The following is a 21692-nucleotide window of genomic DNA, read 5'->3' as shown; positions in this document are numbered from 1 at the left end:
TCAACAATATCCAATAGGCCTGTTGAAACTGGCTGTCGTTGTGGCGTGGCTTTAGCTTTCCTTCTGTTATCGTCTCCTTGATTTTACAGGAATTAAACAGAGCTCTGTGACTTAGAGCAATGTAAATCAAGAGAAATGATCAGATTAGCAGTTCATTTATCCCAGTACAGTATATTGTGTCTTTGATAGCAAACGCTAATGAATAGATTGAAAGAAATATAAAGCATTTCAGAATATCAGATACTCAAGTCTGTGCTACATCATTCCTTAAAATAATTGGTAGAAAATACTCCTTTTCACTAGCAGGAATTTCTGCCTGCTCCTCATTGTTCCAAAAGTAACAAAGCTAGATAGATAAAACCTCTTTACTTCCATAACCCTGTTTCAGTCTTTGCTTTCTCAAAAACATTGTTGGGAAGCCCGTTGTATTATATTATTATCACTGGATTTTCAGACATCTTTATTCTCACAGAACATCAGCTATTGTGTGTGGGACGGGGGTAAGGGTCAGTTAGAAGGAGCAATGGGAATGTTCACTTAAACCTCCCTCAATCTGCTGTCCTCCAACTAGAGATATTAAATCTCTGAAATTTTCCATTTTTTTTCTGGAAATTTTCCCTGTTTTTTTGTGGAAAAAATATAAATTTTCAGAAATTTCACATCTCTATGCAAGACTACAAATCTCATTTTCCTCTTCCATAATGCTCATTAGCTATACTGACTCAGGATGATAAAAGCTGTAGTCTTTTAAGTGTACTTAGTTGTCATCTAACTTTAAAGTTGCCATTTGTGGGTGGGTGGTGGTGGGACTGAATACTACCAGTAGCATGTGGTATGTTTTTTCTTCCAGTGGAGCAAACAGCATGGGGTGAGGATTAGACATTATTCTCTTTAAAGAGAGCACATAGGAGGAGGGGGCAGCTTCCAGAGGTCCGAGGATGGACTGCACGTGCCCACCCTTGGACCCTGAAGAGCCACTTCCATCCTTCGGACAAACATTTTTCTTTTTAAATGCTATTGAAAAAGCTATTCCATGTCCTCTAGTGGCCTCTATGGCTTGGAAACAGGGATGAGCACTGCACCCTGGAGTCACACATGCCTGGACTAAATGTCAAGGGGAACCTTTACCTATATAGATATTTAAAATTAATAATAACGAATCTTAAGTCTTCAGACTGGTTAGGAAAACTGAAAGGGGCATGACATTCTGTGCTAGGAATGCTGCAGTCTAGAGGTCTGCATTTAATCAAAAGCAACAGCAACAGAAACTGTTCTTGGAATCAGTGAGTGACACAGATGACGATATAGAGAGAGGAAAGTTTGGCTCTGTCAGGGTCAAACTCAAGGATACATTTAGCGCATTTTTTAAATAGTTATTTCCTCAAGAGAAGCTAAATGCCTATTTTGGGGCTGGGGTGACTGTCAATCACTAACAGCAGAAACCAATAGTTCTTTACCTGTCTCTGACTTAAAGAGAGCTCTGCCTCTGTGCTTTGCTTCCCTCCCCCTTCCTTTGTCTGTTGGAGATAGTAGTCTGTTGCAAGCAGTGAGTCTGTTGAGGCTTGCTGTTCAAAGCAACCATATTTGTTCAGTTTGCTGTAGATCTGTTCAACTGTAAGTAAATGAATCTTTTTATTCTTTCTACTACTAATATCTCAAAGTGAGTTATTAAGACTGTAAGTGCCAGTTGATGAGGGAAAGTGGTAGAGTACAGTACTCTGGGGAAATTGAAACTATTATGCTCTGTGAGGCCCTGTACTTGCTGTACAGCCAAAGGACTTTAATCAAAATCCAAAATTCACAACAGAAAAGAGGCATTTGGGGGTGCATTAAATAGTACAGGGAGGCCCTGTGACTTATGGAGACTTCCAGGAGCTGAATTACACTGTTTTGATGGGGTTTGTTTTGTTTTGTTTTGTCTTTGGTAGGGGAACTTGAGCCAAGAACCATAGAAGTCATCGGGGAGGGCATGCATAGTTCGCCCACTCTTCATGTACAGTTGACCCTCGACTTACAGACAGCTCGACTTACAGACTTTTCGAGTTACAGACTTCTCTGGCCGCAAAATTTAGGTTCAACTTGCAGCTGGAGAATTGACTTACAGACCAGAAAAAAACCAAAATGGAACAAAAACAGAACAAAAACGGCCAGTTACAGGTTAATCAGTTTTAAAGGCATTGTAGGTCAATGGAGACTCGACCTACAGACTTTTTGACCTGCAGCCACCGTTCCAATACGGATTAATTCCGGAAGTAGAGGGCCCACTGTACTAAATTGATTTCCCCTCTGAAAATAGCATTTTCTCTGAAATGTGGGCTTTGGTAAAAAGGCTTGCAAATTAATCTCATGTTTACCATTCCCTGACAAATTACAAAACAAAGCACACTAATCAAGATATTGAACTGAGGGAAATAATGTGCTATGAGAAATAGATTTCTTTCACCATTTAAGAGATGACCTAAATACATGCTAAATGTATCAGCTACTTTGATCCTTAGTAAAGATTTGGGAGCTGTGAAGACCTGATATGAGAGCAATGGAATTTGGTTATACCTTGGAGTGTTCAAGCTGTGCCTTTCTCACAATGCTCAAATCAGTTTGTAACAAATTGAAATTATGAAATGCCATAAGTCTTTAGTGACTTATTTTCCAGTGACCTGGATAAGAGCCATATCACTGCAGCATCCCACTGTGTGGAAGAGACACCTGAGTGTAACAATTTGTTTAGGAGATGAAGAGTAATATGTATAGTTGTATATAGTTGAAAAATAGTTTTACACTTCTAGTCAGTGCTTGAAAGCAACTAGTTGAACCAACATGATTTGTTTTTGCATAATGAGTAATGCAAATGGTTATCATAACGTTTTAGGTGTAACAAATAACCTGTAAGCTACTTAGCTGAAATAAGTAACAAGTGGTTACTTTAAAAAGTTGCATTTTAAAAAATATTTTGCTAGGATTTCTCCCCCCAGCTTATGCAATTCCCTTATGAATTTTTAAAGAAAAGGGAAGTACTGTATTGCAGTACTTGGTTTCATATTTGTATTTTTATAACCATTCCCAAGGCTCAGTATCAGAATTGGGCACTAAAGGGAACCAGAGATTATTTCTCTCTGTTTTCCAGTGAACAACATTGCAACACATTAATAACACACACCACAACAATTACTTCCCCAGTAAGAACAATGAGAACAATAACAGCAGAAGTAATGGGTAACGCAACGAATTCTTTTAAAAATGAAATCTGAGCTCTGCTCCTGCTCCTATGCCCATTCTGACAGTTCCAAGATATTTCACTGCCTGAAGCAGAGCAGCAAATGCTGCTTGCCATGCACCAGAATCAATGTGCATATGTAGTACTCAAAGCCAGCCAAGTTCTTTAGGCAAATAATGGGGCGGGGAGGATCTCACAAGCACCTTCCCTATTCCTAGCAGTAAAATTAGAGCGTAGCAAGTAAAATGTGTCAGAAATAGTGTCAGAATCCTAATGCAACTTTTCAGCAACTTGCGCATTGGGGCAAAGCTGGCAAGGGCTGTTAATGATAGGACCTTATAAGGACCATTAATTTGTAAGCTGGGAATGACCTGATATCACATAACAGTACCAATCAGTTAATTCACTGCTCTTTCATCACACTCCAAATCATCTACCTGAGGCAGTCATCTTAACTCTGCTTAATAGTGAGTGTGCTTGGTCCTGTACACATCATTAAATAGTTAAGTCGATTTATAAATACATCTGAGCTTCACCTTTTTACCCACAAATGAAGGTACCAAAATTGATAAGATACTGTACCAAAGACTGAAATTTGATACGCACAACAAGTAGAGAAGCATGACAATGGGATACCTTTTACCCTCCTGTCTCCTGCTTCAATTTGTCTGTGAGTTATAATATTTTTGAATGGTAGGGAGTAGAAACAAATACAGAGAGAGACAAGACATCAAGAGTTAAAATACATGCTGTGGTTATTCTTAGCTAGGGTTCAATTATTTATTATGTCAATCCTGTAAAATATTTAAATCCATTTCTTCAGTGATTTTTAAAAAAAATATATCAGAGCACAGTTGTTCCAACTAATGGATGATCTCCTTGAGCAGGCCGCAGATGGAGGAGTCCATGCTTATCTTTCTTTTATTGGACAAAGGGCTAGAGGGAAGAGAGTGTTGTTGGACTTAAAAAAGAAAAGAAGATGTTACAGATAGGTTATAGCATAATTGCCAAACCACATTTTAAAAGGGGTGGTGGTGAATTTAGCTAGAAGATAATTGGCCTAACTTCATTACCGTTGATTATGCTTCAGCTTCCATTAGTGGTGGAATACAGAGTAGATTTGTCAGCGTCAAGTCTTTACCTGTTGCGTTTCCAATACCTTCCATATAGTCATTATTATTTGTAAAGACACTGCTTTTACACGACATTAATACATAATTAACAATTCCTAATATAGTCTGTCTCGCTTCCGTTTTTTCCCCTCTGTGATTATGATCGCTGCATAGCTTTACTTTTTACTTTGAAAGCATGGTATTAAAATAACACTCCCGCCACCGCTGGCAGCTCTAGTATTTCTACTACAGGAGCAGATTTAGGACAAATGGATTCTCTCTCAGCAGACTCAGGTAAGAATCTTGGCCAAGATTCGTACCTGAAGGTGAAGCTTGTCATTCCTTTCAAAATTGCCAGTGATGTGTTCCGTAAGATTGCTTCATGGCTGCTTATAACCATTCTGAGAAAAACACTAATTTTTACTTGCAATATTAGGGGGGGGGTTTGATGTTCTGGGAAGAAAATAACTTTAAGCTCTCCTCTTCATACCGATTATCATTTGCAAATCTTCCTTTCCCTAGAGTTTTGTCCAGCTATTGGCAATGAAACCTGAAGTGAAGGTTCGACCAGGGAGGAAAAAAAATTGCAATAGGGAAGAGAAGCCATGCAATTAAAAAAATTGGGGACATCCTTTATTTGAAGGCTGTCAGAGGAAGGTTGTCATTTGAGGTCAAACTAGATCATTATCATATTGTCAAGAAAGACAGTCCACAGCTGGTGAAGGGTGTGTGCTGATCACATGATTTTCCTCACTGACGTATCTTATATTAAGCATCTTTTGCTTTGTGATTGTCATTGGAAGATGAACACAGACTTCACTTCTGATGCGGAAAGGAAAATAGGTTAATTATAGATAATATACATTCATCTTAACATGCAGATTTATTTACCTTTGAAGGTTGCCTTTAATGGTAAGTCAATTAAAATCTGGTTTGAAGCTAAGACAGCATGAGAGAGTGTAGGGGCCTTGAAGCTGCCTATCTACAGCTGGAGAGCAGCCACAGCAGCCTCCTTGCTCACTCTCTTGGATATGTTTACTGTAATTGTTTCCAAATTTGCATCTCAGCCTAAATTAGAATATGCAAATTTCAGTCACTGCATATATCTTTTGCCTTCCTTTGGTAGAATCCATCAGTGGCCAACAGGGAGAGATTTGCAGAAGTGATTGGGGTGGTGGTGGTTTGCAATAGAAATTAAGTAGCATTCCCTCCCTCATATTGCGCCTTCTCCTCTAGGTCACCATCCCTGATATTTTAGCAAATTGGAACGAGGACCATGTATTTGACAACACAATGCCTAGCTTCACCTTCAAACATATATTTTGGGCCAAAAGAATGTTGTTGTCTCAATTTTCACATGGTAAAATAGTTTTCTGATAACAGTCTCCCATGGAAAAATGACCAATTATCATAGTCAGAAAATTCCTCAGAAAACAGCAGTTTCCCATTAAAAAAAAAAGAATCCTGCACTGGTAAATCAGAAGAAAAAGCCACATCGGTATGATGATAACATTGTTTTCAATATGGTACTTTTCCAGTTTTTGTCTCATATTAACATTTACCAGCAACACATTGCATCCTAAAATGGCTATCTATATATATTTTCTTGAGTGTGGGAAGTTCCATTAAACACAATGGGACCTGCTACTTGGTTAAAGCACACAGGACTGGGCTGCAAAATATACTCTTAACAGCACTTGAAGCAAGAAAAAGAAGCCAATTTATTTTAAAACATACAAGTTGTTGTTTTTTTTTTAATGATAAAAGGATTGGTCTTACACGTCCAGGTGCTGTTCTTCATAGTTTTAAAAATAAACACATTTTCGTGAATAAAAAACAATTATAAAAATCCACATTTCTTTTTTAAAATGTAGAGGAAAAGAATGTGTTTTAAGAAAGCCCAGACTGATTTTGGACCAGTGAAATCTCCCTCTTCGATGCATGTAAAGTCTCTCATTAACAAGCTGAGCGCTACCATCAAGACACTGCAGCAGCTGGCACCGAATCTGAGAATAGAATTATTCATTGCCATGGTTACTAGGGCTGGAAATATTACCCTGTGCTATCAGTATAAACAAAGATCCTTTCAAGGCTGTCTAAAAATTAGAGCACTTCAAACAATTAATGAAAATTATACATTGTATAGATGTGAAATTTACACACACTGTACGCTGCACAGCTTTCCAGGATGGGAAGGGAAAGAAACAGAAGAAGTTAAGTGAGGGGTTATTCTGTGACCAAGCCACTAATCCAGAATTGAAGCTAGCTAGCCACCTTTCTGGAAGCTGCAATGCAAGTTCAACACAGGTATTTCCTGATCAGTATAATAGATAGTGAAAAACAGGTATTCAACATGGAATTTCAAGTGTTTTTTGGAGAGCAAACCACAGATTTTTCCTCTTATATTGTAAGCTCAAGAGCACAATAAGGTTGCTCCTAGGATGTTGCTTTCACTTTCATATTTCAAAGCCTGCTTGACTATGTATCCTGCTGTAAATCAAGGCATGTCTAGACAGGGGATATGTTCTTCAATGTTTCTTCTTCTTTTTAATGAAGCTAGAAAACATACAGAAAATGTTGTGGACTGAAGGGTGGAATGGACAAGAATGAGGATAAGGGCCACAGTTGAGAAAGCCCTATATCTAGTGCCTTGTGGCTTTATATGTCTTAATGGCAGATCAGTTAGTAGAGCCTCTGATAACAATCTGAATACACAGGCAGCCCATAAGGACGTAGGCCAGAGGAAGTACAGCATAGTGTTCTCTAGATGTTTTGAACTGTAGCCTCCATAAATCCCAGCCTGTTAAAGGCTTTTACACTCAAAACCAGCACTTTGAAATGAGCTGGAAAAGATGCCAGCAACCAGTAGAGAACATCTAGTCCGTCCATCCAGCTCCAGGAAGCATGTGATCTGTCCCACTCTTTACCAGCTAATGCTCCAAAGTCATCATAGATGGCAGCTCTCGCACAGAAATCTGTGCAGTCTGATCTCGTTGTGAAGCTGAGATTACAATCCCGACTGCCTGCCCTTCATCAAAGTCAAGTCAGCCAAGTCCTTGACATCAACACAGTTTCATTTCTCACTTGAATAGTAAGGGCTGATTTGAGAGAAGATTGAAAATCAAAACCGAATAACCTTACAATGTGAAAGAAGTGTACAATGCTTTCTGCTGAGTGTGTCCGTGCAATTAAATCACTGTCTTAAAAAGTGTTAAGATGCTATCAGATAAGAAGCACAATGTGCACAGCTTCTGTATGAATTCAGATGGAAAACCCTGATAGCCCCTCACATTCCTCTATAAATTTAGAAACACCTGTCTCACTTCTTTGCCCTTTTGCTGCATGCAAACAGTTCTTCTGAGAGGGTGTAAAAACATATATAATTGAATAGATAACTTATCACCCAGAGTGCCCATTTGTGTTCCACCAAGGAAGGTGTTGCCGAAAAAGACAGCACAAATCTGCATAACATTTGAATACACTAATTTAGATAACAGGGATGCCAATTTAGAAATAATTATTAGAACTTTAAGAGAAATACACTACAGTGTCACTGTAATGGGGAAGAACACATGACCTACCGTAGGTACTTGTTCCCTTTGTTGTCCTGGTGGTAAATATTGGTGATGTTACATTTCTTCCTCTTTCAGTCAAATTTGATTGGATGCCTTCAAACAGAGGTTTGTCCTCTGTAACATAGGATGGATGGCCACCCTAGCTTGGCCTCTCTTTGCTGTATTCATTTGGAGGTTCCACAGTAAATAATTGATAAAAGAAGTTGTATCCCAGTATGGCAACAAGAGGTGCTTAATGCAAAGCCACATGGACTCTGTTGTGTGATTGGGTACCCAGGGCTCAATACAAAGACCAGGCGTATGTTCAAATTATCAGACAGCTATCGAAACTGATTACAAGGGCATTGATAGTGTCATCAGTGTTTGCCAAATCTGAACAAGTGACAAGCACAGGTAGAAGGAGAAAAGGCAAGAACCACATGCACTGAATGGTGATAAATAAATTATTGATAAATAAATTATTGATAAATAAATCAAATAAATAAATAAATAAGACCCTAAAAAGAGATGAGGAAGTTAGTAGAAAAGAGGTAACAGTTTAATTAATGATCAGTGAGCCCCAAAAATCTAATTCTGTTCAGGATAAGGGCACATTTATTTAACAGGTAACTTGATGCTAAACTGCTGTTTCAAGTAAGGTGACTATAAAAAGCCTTACCAGGAAAAAGGTTTTAAAATCTCATAAATTATTTTACCTTCTCTTCCCTCTTATGTTTGAGTTTTGAGAGAAGGAAACAACTACAACAATTTTTAAAGGGGGGAGAGGGTCATTCCCCACGCATCCCAGCAAAATCACTTTCCATTTATCCCTCTTAATTCTCCCCTTTACCCTCCTTCCCTGTTACTCTGATTCCAAGTGGATCCAAGCAGCAGTTCCAGAGAGTCAAAATTCACTTCTTGGGACAAAAGAGGAATGTCAGTGCAATGTCTTTTGAAGAACACTAGGGGACCACCATCATGATGCAAAGAAGACCTCATCTCTTTCCTAGCTGTTCTTATTATTGGTTAATTTAAAACCTCTTAATCTTGCAGTCTAAAGCTAATCAGATAATGAAGACTAGCAGGTTTCCCCACATTCATTTAAAGTCCTATACTCCGCACGTGCATTAAAGCACTATAGTCATTGTTCAATGAGGCTTGTTCCCAGGAAAAGCTTTTGGAAGACTGCAGTTGCTTAACAAGCATACTGAGATTTACTCAGAAAATTTTGGAGGCAAAATGCCTCAAGAAATCTTCATAGACATTATTTGCTCTATACTGAATCACGTGACTCAGCATGTAGCAGGTCCTGTCTACAGAGATTTCATAAACGGAGGCAGTTCACCTCCAACAGTTATGTCATTTGCATAACTATGCAAGAGGATTTAGGCCAACAAATGCTACAGTGTTCTTTCTTTCTTTCTTTCTTTCTTTCTTTCTTTCTTTCTTTCTTTCTTTCTTTCTTTCTTTCTTTCTTTCTGTCTGTCTGTCTGTCTGTCTGTCTGTCTGTCTGAATTTGTATACCACCTCATAGTGCATAAGACTCTCTGGGTGATTTACAACAGTAAATTGAGTTGAATAGGACACAATACAATATAAACAAACAATTTATATCAACAAATAATAAGTCACCTACTACTCACTTTAAATAAGAATAAACAGTTAAACTACCTAAAAACCTCCTACATATGTATTTTATTTATTAGTTATTCACATTTATTAGTTATTCACAAATATTTCATTTGTTTTTCTATACATTTTTTTCAATAAAATGCATATTTCTACAGATTTTTGTGTGTGCGGAGGGAGGAAGGCTGTGATAAGAGGATACCTTAACAACAATCCTAAAGCCACGTATCAATTAACTAATTATTTGCTATCAAATTGATCCTTCCATTCTTCCTTAAGAATGAGTATATAAAGTACCCAGAAGTTATTTACTGATCCCTCTTTCTGGTGGTACCTTGGGACTGTATCCTGCCCAAGGCCGCACAGGGAGCAGGGCAGACATGCTCCAGGTCATCTTGGCGGGTCCCTTTTCTAGGTGGCACAGTGGAGAGTCACACTCCCAGAGCCTGGCTCCAGGTGCCCCAACCCACTAAGCTATATGATCCCAGAATGCTAACAGAAGATGGGACCGGCAAATCACTTCGGAGTATTTTATATGTAGAAAATACTGGGAGGCTTGCCATAAGTCAGAATCTATTTGATGGTACAGAATTATTTTAGAGACTCATATCTGGGAACAAACCCCATTAGATATACAGTAGTTCCAAATGGATGCACTGTCAGATTTCTTTTTCTCATGGAAATTGAGCCTGTTACATAAACTACTGCAGTAGGGTGCACGAGGGCTCCTTCCCTCCTCTTAAAAGTACCCATAATTAATTAAGGCTGCAATGTTAAACCCACTTAGCTGGGAGTAAGCCCCATTGAACATATAGTGGAATATACTTCTAAGTAGACATATAGAGGGTTATGCTTTTATCAGCTTTCATCTATAAGGCTGTAGTTTTTAATATGGGGGAACATTATTCTCTTTTAATCACTCAGATCGTCATCATTGAGTTGCAGAGCTGGAAGGGATCCTATAGATCATCGAGTGCAGTCCTTGTTAATGAGGCACAGTGGGGAATTGAACTCCCAACCATACCTAAACCGCTGCGCTATCCAACAGTTCTGATATGAGCTCAGCAACTGCTAAAGGCATATCTGCACATGTCCTACTCTCCTAGAGGACAAAAGCAGCATGTCTGGAGCAGTAGGATCAACATCCCCCAAAACATACTCACACCCCACAGACTATGGGATCAAGCTTCAAAATCAGGAGGGCTGACTGCATTTTTGCCTGATGTGCTAACGCAGACTAACACGGCTACTTCTTCTAAAACTGAAACTATGGAAGGCACTGGATTTTAGAGTGGAGAGATCCCTCAGTCTTGCACAGTTACAAAGAGACATCATCTTCCTCACTAAATGCAGACAAATGCATCCCTAAGGGACCTACAGTGCCACAATATCAACAAGGAACAGTCTCTTTGTTTTGGGGCCATGTATAAATATTTGCCGTGTAGTCCCACTCTTATGTCTGAGGAAGTGGACTTGTTCATGAAAGCTCACATTAAAATATAGTAGTTAGTCTTTAAGGTGCCACAACATTTTTTGCCTTCTTTATTTTTTATTTTGTTGTTTCCCTTAAAGCGGCAGTGCTCTTCTTGTGGAAAATTGCACAGTTCAATGGTGCTGCACGTGCTTTGCATACAAAGTATCCTGGGGTCCATCCTTAGGATCCCTGATCATCACAAATGTGAGAAAGATCTGTCCTGGGGGCAAGACCTTGAGAAGCTTCTTTTCTGACTAAAACTCTCGGAATTCTCCAGTTAATAGAGCCAGAAACTTTAAATAGGAAAAGTGGGAAAGAAACTTTTCCACATTCTGTTGGGCTCTAAGGATAGCTAGTGTGGTGCAGTGGACAGAGTGGCAGACTTGGACTCTGGATTTGAATCGCCATTCAGTCATGGAAGATCACTGTGGGATGTGGAACTGGTCAAGCCATTCCTTAAATATCTCATTTATCTTGAAATCCATATTTAGGGTCACTATAAGTTGGTTCTGACTTGACAGAACAACTACAACAATTGCTGAGCTGTAGGAGTTCTATTGGTATTGAGAGCTCACAGAAGTGACACAATTGGACCAATGAGTCAGTGTAACTGATAACACTCAGCCAGGTTTCAAAGAGGCCCTTATAGGGAAAGGTCTGCCCTATTGATGTTTCCTGGACACCTGGCAGCACTGATTCCTTTAAGGTTAGCTAGCATCTCTCCCTTGGTACAATGTTTTCATTCTTCAGGTGTAACCAAAGAAAAGGAGGGCCTGAGAGGAGCATTAAATTTATTTGTTAATTTATTCAATCACCCATTGTGATTAATATTAATGAGAATGTTAATACATGATCATACTGTATCTGTCTACTCAGACATAATGGGCCTACACTCTAGGAAGTGTATATGAGACTGCAGTCTGAAGTTTCATAAATGTTAATGTTTTATCTCAAGTAGTAGCATCTTTATCTAAAACGTTGGTCCTTTCATCTATCAAACTAAATGAAGTGAAAGTGCAGCAAAGGAATGAATTCCATATAATTTATACATAATTTAATTACCAGTTTTGTTCCTTGTGACATTAATTTCAGAACAAAGTAATTTTTCTTCCTGGAAATGTTAGCAACAGGAAATAAAATAAAATTCCAAATAATGTATCTTTGAAACAAAGAGACAAGCAAGCCAAGATAGTTATCTGGTGGTAACTATCAATTAAAACTGATAATGAAATTGTGTGTAAATTAGCTGAAACCAAGTCTTCTGGATTAAACTTGTTTTTTATGGAGATCAAGCAGAAGAAGATTAATAGCAGACAGTTTTTACACTTTTATATAAAATACGAAAGTGTACATCAATAGTGGTAGGATTTGGGGCTTCAAACCTCTGGTCTGCAAAAGACTCATTGACAGCCCTAACAATAGGCATGGTGAGGTATCCATTCTTAGGCAGAAGATGCTGGGAGGCAGGTAGCAGGTGAAGTGTTGGAGAAGATTGTCTCTGTTAGGCAGACTTCTCTGAGATGTCCTACTTAACTGTGAACCTCAAAACATTCACCACATCATCCCCCACAAAGCTATGTCAAACAAACATGCTAGTTATGTTCGTTTAGATGCCATAAACCTACGTTTGGCTCCCATCATTATAGTCCTATTCAGGCATTAGTGCCTGAAACTATGTAGGGCTTTGAGTGGAATGAGGATGTCAAGGACAGGTAAGTCCCACCATCAGTTTCATCACTATGACCAGGTTTTTACTCATATCTTTGCCTGTTCTGTGCTAAGGTCTAAAGAGGCACCTGTAAATGTGTTCCCTTGAACACACTTGGTACATTCATGTGATTAGAAGCTCTGTCTTATTTGGGCTGCCAGTCATATCACCAATGTAAGGATGTACAGGTGCCACTTTAGATCCTTACACTACATGCACAAAGATCTGAGTGACTTGCAGGTAAGGGAGGATGGTGGGCATATGACTTACAATACATGTGTGCCTATGTCCCCACCATGCTTCAAGACATACATGGTTTCAGGCTATGAAGCTTAAATGGGGCTTAGGTGAAACAGATATATTCATTGTGAGGTTTGTGGAGCAAGCCAAAGAAAACTAAAAACCAAGCATGTTTATCTCCTGACGAAAATCTGTGTTGTACATCTGTCTTAAATGTTAGTTACATGTGCTGCAGGCCACAAACTCCTAATGTTTTGGGGGGTATTAACTATGAACGTACATGATCACTTCTGGTATCAGGACTAAACTCGGCATCTGTGGAACATAATGGAACATAGCTGTACTACATTTGGCATACGTTTCAGATGGGATATGTGGTTGGGGAGTTTACAGTTAATGCATTTCCTACACCGCATCTCCAAATCTAATCCACAGCACTCTGATGGAAAGGAGAGTGTTTGCTTAATCTCCCTCAGCTCATATTGCTTGGTATATGCCTAGCCAGATGGCTTCAACTCATAGCCAGCCATGCTGAAGTAAATTTTCAGCTGTATTTAATCACTTAAACAGCAACAGAAAATACATAAACGAATACTGTATGAAGAGATGGGAAGATTGAGTAATAGGATGTGTTACATGGGTGGTGAGATGAGGTAAAAAGGCTATGGGAAGATGAGACTAGAATTGAGGAGGATAAAGAGAGCAAGGCTAGAGAGAAAGGAGACCTGCCAGAGAAAAGGCATCAAACAGGGCAACAAAGATGCAGGTCTGATTAATTCTCGACAGATCCATATAAAAAAGGTAGGACTGGACTGTCAAAAACCCAAGACAATATAATACATGATATAATGCCTATTTGGCGCAAAACAATGCCATCTCCTTACCACTATCAAGATGGAGTCTGCACATGGAATGGCGGGGTGCCATCTTGTCCACTGTCTCAGACAGTAACATGGCTTGAGCAGTTCTGCTCATTCATTGGAGACAAGTCACTCTGTCTTGGTTTCAGTGCTTCAGCCAAAAGATGAGAATATAATTGGGCTATATGACAATACAGTTTTTATTTAAAGGGACAGGGACTGTAATTTATATATATTAAGAATTAGACCCGAAGTGAGAGCTCGACCATAAAGAAAGTTGACCGCCGAAGAATTGATGCTTTTGAGTTGTGGTGCTGGAGGAGGCTCTTGAGAGTCCCCTGGACTGCAAAGAGAACAAACCTATCCATTCTGAAGGAAATCAAGCCTGAGTGCTCGCTGGAAGGACAGATCCTAAAGCTGAGGCTCCAGTACTTTGGCCATCTCATGAGAAGACTCCCTGGAAAAGACGCTGATGTTGGGAAAGTGTGAAGGCAAGAGGAGAAGGGGACAACAGAGGACGAGATGGTTGGACAGTGTCATTGAAGCTACCAACATGAATTTGACCAAACTCCGGGAGGCAGTGGAAGATAGGAGGGCCTGGTGTGCTCTGGTCCATAGGGTCATGAAGAGTTGGACACGACTAAACGACTAAACATCAACATAATTTGTAATTTGTATATAGTGATTTGTATATATTAAGAATTAGACCCAGTCACAATTAGACTCGTTCTTTAAATTCATGTGCTAGTATGGGTTTGTGCTGAATGCTGTAATGCATCTTAAGTTAAATCAAGTTATTCAGTCATTTCTGCTAAAGAATCTCACCTCTTTCCTGTCAAGTAATTCAGAAATCATTTTTTAAAAATCCTCTGTAATATGAAGACTCTTGGCTTGTAGCTCATATTTTAGGGACCATTTCGAAACATTTTAAATCTCTCATACCCATGGTATCTGTACTCCACTGAGCTCTTGCACAACTTGGAAATGCTACTTTTTTGGACTACAAGTCCCAGAATCCCCCAGCCAGCATGGTCACTGCTTCTGTCTCTTATGGGCAGTACTGCTCTGAATCTGAAGAGGAGGAAGGGGAAGCAGATCCGCCTAGGGAGGTAGAATAAACAGAGGCCAAAGGGACGTGGTGGTGCTGCGGGATAAACCGCAAACGCCTGTGCTGCAGGGTCAGAAGACCAAGCAGTCGTAAGATCGAATCCACGCGACGGAGTGAGCTCCCATCGCTTGTCCCAGCTCCCGCCAACCTAGCGGTTCGAAAGCATGCAAATGCAAGTAGATAAATAGGGACCACTTCGGTGGGAAGGTAACAGCGTTCCGTGTCTAAGTCGCACTGGCTATGTGACCACGGAAGATTGTCTTCGGACAAACGCTGGCTCTATGGCCTGGAAACGGGGATGAGCACCGCCCCCTAGAGTCGAACACGACTGGACAAAAATTGTCAAGGGGAACCTTTACCTTTACCTAAAGGGAAGATAGCCAGTGTGCTGTAGTGGTTAAAGGGCTGAACTCAGATGTGGGAGTTCCAGGTTTCAATCCCCAATGAGCCATGAAACTCAGTGTGTGTTCATGGGTCACTCATTCATGGAAGGTGATGCTTGGAAAAAGCAGACAAAGCCATTTTAAACGGAAAATGAAATATGTCTATTATGGAGACTCCATCTGAAGATGAGAGAGATAAGCTCAGGATGCTATGCTAACTATATATGTCTGGAGGAGAAGGGCAGCATGCATGCATGAATAAGAAGAAACAAGAGAAGGAGGAAGTGAAGTCACCCTGAGAATATTAGTATCTATTCCAGAAAGGAACAGATGGAACAAAATAAATGAGAAGACGCCAAAGATGTGGAAATACATCTCCCAGAAATACATGGTTCGTATACGGTTGGGTATTCTAGGACCTATGGTCCAAAAAAGTAGCTTTCCCCCTCTCTGATGGAACCCAGGTAGCCCTAACCATCTATCTGTACCACTGTTGCACAGTTTGTGGTACATGAATGAGTGTGTGAACTCCATACCCAACAGGGAATAAGTCATACAAGGCAGAATAGTCTCGTGTTCTTTGTCATGGTTGAGCTACTGTGATTCTAATGAGAAGCAAGACAACTGGAAGGGTCTAGGAAAGGAGAGAAGAGGTGAAGCAGAGGCTGATGAAAAGAGAGCCAGAAGAGCATAGTCCTTACAGTGTTGCAGTGGAGCCTGAGGGATCTAGAGATGAGTCTTTACTGTCCCATGAGCCTCACTGGTGACCTTGGGCCAGTCACTGCCCCTTTTAGTTGCTGTGAAGATAAGGGACTGGTGAAGGGACTGGTGAGAGCAAGAATCTAAGAAAAGCAGTGCAGTTTAAGAAAGGAGAATTGACATTGAGTGGTCCAAAGTGAGGGAAAGACTTAAAAGGAAGAGGAAGGAGTTTAAGAAGGAAAAATGTGAATGGACCCACTGTAAAGCCATGCCTGGAAAATTGGGTTTCCCTAAGTTAATTGAAATCATTCTATCATTTTTGAAATTGTATCCCAGAAAAGCTTTACTAGAATACAATCTCAAAAATGATAGAATGATTTCAATATGAATCCAAGGCAGACATTTCAACATCACAGTAATCCAAGTTTATGCACCAACCACTGATGCTGAAGAGGCTGAAATGGACCAATTCTATGAAGACTTACAACACCTTCTAGAAATGACACCAAAGAAAGATGTTCTTGTCATTATAGGGGGCTGGAATGCTAAAGTAGGGAGTCAAGAAATAAAAGGAACAACAGGTAAGTTTGGCCTTGGAGTTCAAAATGAAGCAGGGCAAAGGCTAATCGAGTTTTGTCAAGAGAACAAGCTGGTCATCACAAACACTCTTTTCCAACAATACAAGAGGTGACTCTACACATGGACATCACCAGATGGGCAATACAGAAATCAGATTGATTATATTCTCTGCAGCCAAAGATGAAGAAGCTCTATACAGTCAGCAAAAACAAGACCTGGAGCTGATAGGCTTGCTGTCCTATCAACACAATAGTAATAACAGCAGCAACAACAACAACAATAAGAAATTTCACACAGTATTATAAGCAGTTACAAATTCCAGAAATAACATCAACAGAGCTACCAAAACTGGCAATATTAGGAACAGCATATTGTTGATATTTAGGTTTTTGGTTAAAACGTGTATCTCTCATGTAATACCAGTAGATGTTTTATAATTTTGATTGATTTTAATAAAATAATAATAATAATAATAAAATAATAATAATAATAATAATAATAATAATAATAATAATAATAATAATAATAATAATAATAATAATAATAATAATAATAATAATAATAATAATAATAATAATAATAATAATAATAATAATAATAATAATAATATACAATTCAAGATCTTGTGGGATTTCTGGATCCAAACTGATAGACATCTTGAACATAACACACCAGACATAGTAGCAATGGAACAAAGAAATGTCTGGATCATTGACATTACAATTCCAGGTGATGCCAGAGTTGAGAATAAAGAATTGAAAAAACTAACAATATACAGTAATCTAGCAATCGAACCATTTCACTTGTGGATTAAACACCCTTCAGTGTTCCCCATTGTCCTCATATCTGCTGTATAATACAAGTCAATGTTTTTATAATTTTGGCTGATCGTGCCTGGTATTTTGAATAAGAACATAAGAACACAAGAAGAGCCCTGCTGGATCAGGCCAAGGGCCCATCTAGTCTAGCTAGACTATAATACCACTCAATGTTTTTATTATTTTTATTGACTATATCTGCTATTTATCTGCAGGTTTGGGGATGAGAGGATTTAAACAGCCAGCGGTTTCCCTGCTCTCCTGTTTCCCTCACTGCTGCTGGAGCTGGGTGCAATGGCTTCAAATGCAACAGCTGCAAACCCTTCTGTATCAGCTCAAGGAATCACACTGCCAGAATGCATGTAAAGGCATGCTATTTCAAAAACGTAGAAGCCCAGGGGTGGAGGAAAAAAAAACTACTGATGCGAGAGGACTCTGGGCTGATTTGCACTGGTATATATGTCATATAGTTAACAACAACAACAAAAAGCAAATCAAACCATCCCAATCCTGGAGCATTTCTCACATTATTTGTCAGTGCAGTCACACCCTAAGGAATAAAAACTTGGAGCTTGATCCTATTACCAATAGAAACAGAATTTCAATAGGGTCTAGCAAGTTTTAATTCATTTGTTTAAAAGGCATCTATCTACATGATGTACAAGCAAAGTAAGCCCCCCCCCCCGCTGAACATGTGTTTTTCCATTTGGGGTGTGGTGCCAGTGGCCATTTATTTTAACTCCATTTTCCTGAAGAAGTCGATTGTAATCCAAGAAAGCTCACACTGAAATAAATGTGTTAGTTTTAAAAGTGCCACAGTACTGTTATTTTTGTTTTGCTCTTGTTGCTGCTGCTGAAAGAGACTAACATAGTTACCTCTCTGAAAACTAGGATAAAATAAGCAGAGATGAAGAGATGCACATGGCAGATGTTTATAGACGTGAAGAAGCCTAGTAGTCATGTTGTTGTTTAGTCGTTTAGTCATGTCCGACTCTTCGTGACCCCATGGACCAGAGCACGCCAGGCCGTCCTGTCTTCCACTGCCTCCCGGAGCTGGGCCAAATTCATGTTGGTAGCTTCAATGACACTGTCCAACCATCTCATCCTCTGTCATCCCCTTCTCCTCTTGCCCTCACACTTTCCGAACATCAGGGTCTTTTCCAGGGAGTCTTCTCTTCTCATGAGATGGCCAAAGTATTGGAGCATCAGCTTCAGGATCTGTCCTTCCAGTGAGCACTCAGGGTTGATTTCCTTCAGAATGGATAGGTTTGTTCTCTTTGCAGTCCAGGGGACTCTCAAGAGCCTCCTCCAGCACCACAACTCAAAAGCATCAATTCTTCGGCGGTCAACTTTCTTTATGATCCAGCTCTCACTTCCGTACATCACTACAGGAAAAACCATAGCTTTGACTATTCAGACTTTTGTTGGCAAGGTGATGTCTCTGCTTTTTAAGATGCTGTCGAGGTTTGGTATCGCTTTCCTCCCAAGAAGCAGGCGTCTTTTAATTTCGTGGCTGCTGTCTCCATCTGCAGTGATCATGGAGCCCAAGAAAGTAAAATCTGTCACTGCCTACATATCTTCCCCTTCTATTTGCCAGGAGGTGATGGGACCAGTGGCCATGATCTTAGTTTTTTTGATGTTGAGGTTCAGACCATTTTTTGCGCTCTCCTCTTTCACCCTCATTACAAGGTTCCTTAATTCCTCCTCACTTTCTGCCATCAGAGTGGTATCATCTGCATATCTGAGGTTGTTGATATTTCTTCCAGCACTCTTTATTCCAGCTTGGGATTCCTCCAGTCCGGCCTTTCGCATGATGTATTCTGCATATAAGTTAAATATGCAGGGGGACAATATACAGCCTTGTCCTACTCCTTTACCAATTTTGAACCAATCAGTGTTTCTGTATCCAGTTCTAACTGTTGCTTCCTGTCCCACGTATAGATTTTTCAGGAGATAGATAAGGTGGTCAGGCACTCCCATTTCTTTAAGGACTTGCCACAATTTGCTGTGGTCCACACAGTCAAAGGCTTTTGCATAGTCAATGAAGCAGAAGTAAATGTTTTTCTGGAACTCTGGCTTTTTCTATAATCCAGCGCATATTAGCAATTTGGTCTCGAGTTCCTCTGCCCCTTCGAAATCCAGCTTGCACTTCTGGGAGTTCTCGGTCCACATACTGTTGAAGCCTATCTTGGAGGATTTTGAGCATAACCTTGCTAGCGTTGGAAATGAGTGCAATTGTCCGGTAGTTGGAGCATTCTTTGGCACTGCCCTTCTTTGGGATTGGAATGTAGACTGATCTTTTCCAATCCTCTGGCCACTGTTGGGTTTTCCAAACTTGCTGGCATATTGAATGTAGCACCTTAACAGCATCATCTTTCAAGATTTTAAATAGTTCCACTGGAATGCCATCACCTCCACTGGTTTTGTTGTTAGACAAGCTTTCTAAGGCCCACTTGACTTCACTGATATAAAATAACCAAAGTTTTGGCAATGGGTTTCTATTAAGTAGTTTGTAGTTCTTTTGACCCTGTAAGCTCGAACTGTTTCTCTCCCCCAGCCTTAGTTCATTTTACGCATTGTATGAGAATGAAAGTAAATAGAGAGTCACAAAAAGCTGCACCTTCAGAGCTGAAGGACCCCAGAGGCCACAGAGAGCCTCTATGATGCATCTTAAATGGACTTTCAGGACAGAACAAAGATGCTGATGATTTTCTTTGTAATACTAATTGAACCTTTTGTCACATATGAAGTAACTGGCTCCAGTGTATGATTGATTCTGTGACCAGTGCTCTGGTTAAATGACCTGAAGTGAAAATATTCAATTTGAAACAGACCTTGATGGTCGATGGTCGATTGCTTGGAGAAGCAATATCTGACCTGCCTAATGCAAATCGCCAGCTTGGAAAAAACCAAATGTGACAAGATAAGTTTGAAATGAAGTCCCAAAGGGAAAAGGAAGATTAGAAAGCTTGTTAAGAAACCTGCTACCATCTGGAAGGCAGTAAGAGACACAGATCCATAAAAATTAGTTTTCCTGGGGGACAAACTAAGGTGCTATCAGCTGCCTAGCAAGATCAAATAGTCGTGAGAATTGCAGATACCTGCATGTTTGAGAGCAAATATTAGACTGCGAGGCAGGCTAAGGTGGAATTTATTGAGGTCAGAGGTAGCAACAGTTTCTTTTTCAGACTACAGCTCCCAGAACTCTCTAGCTGACATGGCAACTTTTGAAAGCTCTCGTTATATTAGCAAATGGCTTATAGGAACTGTCCCTTTTAACTGGAATGTTAGGGCAGAACTATATGAAAACAGTACATGGCTGAGTTTCTCTCCACTCCCCTTAATGAGTGAGAAGGATACATCACAACCAGTGTCAACCCTAACTATTGCACTGGTGCACCTTCAAGCTGGCCCAAGTCAGAAGCCCCACATCACAAGGGATGAAACTTGCAGGCAGAGCAGTTTTTGCATCAAAGTCTAAACACTCACCTGCCAACAAAATATTTAAGAGACCCAAGGATTTATGTTCATATTTAATTTCAACTAGACCAGTGGCCCCCAACCTTTTCTGAATCGCAGACCGGTTGGGGTGTGTGGTCTGTGTGTGTGGGGGTGGTGGTGGCACGCCCCACACTCACAGATAGGCAGGGTGCACTCATGGAGGGGCGGGACAGCTCATGGAGGAGCAGGGTGTGCTCTCAGAGGGGAGGGGTGCGCTCGTGCACATGTGCAAAGGGGCAGGGCATGCTTGTGGGTGGGTGGGGCAGCTGTGTGGGTGGGTGGCAGGCCATGTGCGCAGGTGGGGTGGGGTGGGAGTGCGGGGGGGCAAGAGATCTGTCTCCACGGCCCGGTTCTGCCATGGCCACGGACTGACACCAGGCTGCAGACCGGGGATTGGGCTGAACTAGACAATGGAACAGGCTTCACCCAGGTTAAAATCCCATGAGTCCCATCCTTACCCCATTGCTCTCTTTCATTTCTCTGTGGAATCCCTTCTTTCTTTCAGACTTCTTTCTCTCTCCCAGTCTTTCTCCCTCTCCTTCTTGCTGGTAATATATGTGCCTCTTCATAAATGTGATGATGACTTCTGACCAGGACATAGGTAGATAGCTTCGAGATTTTTGGGGTGAAGCATTCCCTCCCCATCCTGGTCCACAAGCTGCTCATGCTTCATGCTTCTGCTCAAAGGGATTCTCTCCTTTCCCACTAACCTATTGCTAAAGTTCTTTTCTCCACCTCTGGCTTGTCCCTCCTCTCTTCCTGTTTGCTTCACTTACTTTTGTTTGTTGGTTTCTCTCTGCTCCTGATCTCTGA

The 21692-nt window shown here is 40.3% G+C and overlaps 1 long non-coding RNA gene across 1 annotated transcript; it reads left to right on the top strand.

Annotated features, from left to right (window-relative positions):
* Positions 1 to 1457: 1457 nt before the first annotated feature.
* Positions 1458 to 18191, top strand: LOC144588046 (uncharacterized). The gene is made up of 2 exons (XR_013543367.1): positions 1458 to 1614; positions 17594 to 18191. It is a non-coding gene; the product is annotated as an uncharacterized LOC144588046 (long non-coding RNA).
* The last annotated feature ends 3501 nt before the right edge of the window (positions 18192 to 21692 follow it).

This window comes from Pogona vitticeps, chromosome 3 (genome assembly GCF_051106095.1).
Source record: "Pogona vitticeps strain Pit_001003342236 chromosome 3, PviZW2.1, whole genome shotgun sequence".
Lineage (NCBI taxonomy): Eukaryota > Metazoa > Chordata > Lepidosauria > Squamata > Agamidae > Pogona > Pogona vitticeps.
The sequence above is the reverse complement of the archived record's forward strand: the minus strand, read 5'-3'. Positions and strand labels throughout refer to the sequence as shown.